Below are 3,043 nucleotides of genomic sequence, written 5' to 3' on the forward strand. Positions count from 1 at the left end.
ACACAGGAAATTTTTAAATTTTTTTGTAAAGGAATTTTGTTTTTCTGATATATTACTGTGTATAGTTATGAAGCCAGGATCATTAGAGGTGTAGAAAAATGAGCAAGATAAAAATCTCAGTGGAATTAGTATTGGGGTGATCCTATTATATGCAGGTGTTGGATAAGGTGACTAACTTTCAGCCTGTGATGTTTTGTCTCCGAGAAGTTTTAGAGAATGTAGAGTAGAAATCAGGATGACTAGGCTGCTGATAGGCTCTGTTACTTTTGTTGAAGAAAAGAAATCCTATCACTTTAAAATGTGTTATGTTTTGAATTTAAAAATTTTTTATTTTCTGTTAGGAAAGTTGTTAGCAAATAAGGGATAATAACCTGCAAATAATCACTGACTAATCAGAATTTTAAAGAAAATATTTGGGAAACAAAATGTGAAAAAGGCCTCATAAACGAATTACATTGGAGGGTACCTTTTGCTAAAATATTTTACTTTTCACCTACCTCCAAATCTAAAATGTCTATTTTTAGGCAATTAAGTCATCATAAAAGAGAGCACATATTTGAAGGCAAGTGGGCCTGAATTTAAATGCCAGGTCCATCACTTACTGTGAAACCCTCAGGATTTTTTTGTAGCACAGCTATGTATACCTATACTTGCATATTTCCTTAGTACAGGTATATATGCACAAGCATATTTTTAGTGAAATAAAGAGGAAGTACTCTCGGCAATCAGTCCCCACGTCTGTAACTGGTTACACGGCCATAGTTGGTATGGATAACTACCTTCTTCTACTACCCACTCTGTATTCCCTTTCCCTTCAGCAAGCACCTCAGTTGGTCATGGTTTTTTACCTAATAGAGTGACCTAAACTTTCATTCCTGAAGGGTCTGGGCCATTTGTAGTCCTGCCTGGATTGAGTTGTTGTGGTTTCCTATTTACTGTAGTTACCGGGCAGGGTAATAGGAAGAGATGCTCTAAGGAACCGCCTGTATTCCAGACATACTCTGTATTCCTTACCTCCACTGTGGAGTAGTAGGCTGATTTCATCTTGATAGTCTGGGTCACTCACCTCAACTAACACTGTACCTCCCTTCTTAACCTGTATACTTAGAGGTAGGAGGAGCGTGGCCAGGTGGCAACCTTAACTTCCCAGTTCCATAGTCACTGTGGTGGCAGCATTCCTCCCTCTGCAAATAAGACCTCTATTCCAGCAGAACATAGTGTTGCAGGAACGGGAAGCAAGCATTTTTCTAGCCAGGTAGCTAGGGGTAATTGTAAGTGGTGTCACATCCACTTCCAACCCTTGATTCCTGGACCCATGAAACCTGGCTCTGAAACAGTACTATGATGGCCATTATTATTTGTCAACTTGATTGGATGGAGGGATGCCTAGATGTCTGGTAAAATATTGTTCCTGGGTGTGTCTGTGTGGGTGTTGCCAGAGGAGATTGACATTTGAGTTAGTGAGCTGGGAGAGGAAGACCCATCTTCAGTGTGGGTGGGCACCATCCAATCGGCTGCCAGCACAGCAAAAACAAAGCAGGAGAAAGAAGGTGGGATAACTTTGACTGTTGGATGCTTCTTCCTGCTCCTCCTGCCCCTGGACATCAGACTCCAGGTTCTTTAGCCTTTGGACTCTTGGACTTACACCAGTAGTTTGCCAGAGGCTCTTGGGCCTTCAGCCACAGACTAAAGGCTACACTGTCAGCTTCCCGGTTTTGAGGCTTTTGGACTCAGACAGAGCCACTACTGGCTTCTTTCTTCCCCGGCATGCAGGCAGCCTATCGTGGGACTTTGCCTTGTGATTGTGAGAACCAATTCTCCCTAATAAATTCCCTTTCATATATACGTATGTCCTATTACTTCTGTCCCTCTGGAGAACCCTGACTAATACAAGTACCATATATTGGATGGTAATTCAGAGCATACACAGCTCTCAGGAGAACTTTGCCCCCGTCCCGCAAAGTATTGTAATCTAGTTGGTATTGCAACTGGGACTCCAAAAGGCCATTCCACCATTCTGTATCAAGGCAGCGGCTTCAGGATAATGGGGAACATGGTAAGAACAATGAATTCTATAAGCATGAGCCCACTGCTGTATTTTTTCAGCTGTGAAGTACCTTGGTCAGAGGCAATGCTGTGTGGAATACCATGGAAGTGGATAAGGCATTCAATGAGCCCATGAATTTTAGTCTTGGCAGAAGCACTGGGTGCAGGAAAGGCAAATCCATATCTGGAGTAAGTGTCTAATCTAGTAAGGACAAACTGCTGCCCTTTCCATGATGGAAGAGGTCCAATGTAATCAAACTGCCACCAAGTAGCTGGCTGATCACCCTAAGGAATGGTGCCACATCAGGGCTCAGTGCCGGTCCCTGCTGCTGGCAGATTGGGCACTCAGCAGTGGCCATAGCCAGGTCAGCCTTGGTGATTGGAAGTCCATGTTGCTCACTCATGCATAACCTCCATCCCTGCCACCATGGTCACTTTGTTCATGAGCCCATTGGGCAATGATGGGGTAGCTGGGGAAAGAGGCTGAGTGGTATCCCCAGAGCATGTCATCCTATCCACCTGATTATTAAAATTCTCCTCTGCTGAGGTCACTCTTTGGTGAGCATTCACATGGGACACAAATGTCTTCACAGTTTCTGACCACTCAGACAGGACCATTTACATACACCTTCCCCAAATTTCTTTATCATCAATTTCCAATCATGCTCCTTCCACATTCCTGATCATTCAGCCAAACCATTGGCTACAGTACATGAGTTTATATAAATGCATGTCTGGCCATTTCTCCTTCCAAGAAAAGTTCACAACCAGGTGTACTGCTCAGAGTTCTGCCCACTAGGAAAAGAGTTTTCTTCATCACTGTCTTTTACGGACATCTCAGAAAGGTGCTGTAGTGCTTCAGTTGTCCACTTTCATGTGGTGTCTGCATATCATGCGGAACCATCTGTAAACCAGGCCCCAGTCTTCTCTTCCTCTGTCAACTGGCCATAGGGAATTCCCCACGAGGCCATCAGCACAGGCTGAGGGGGACAAGGCA

This window comes from Sapajus apella, unplaced genomic scaffold, assembly GCF_009761245.1.
Source record: "Sapajus apella isolate SASKATOON/1434 unplaced genomic scaffold, GSC_monkey_1.0 scaffold45, whole genome shotgun sequence".
NCBI classification, from domain to species: domain Eukaryota; kingdom Metazoa; phylum Chordata; class Mammalia; order Primates; family Cebidae; genus Sapajus; species Sapajus apella.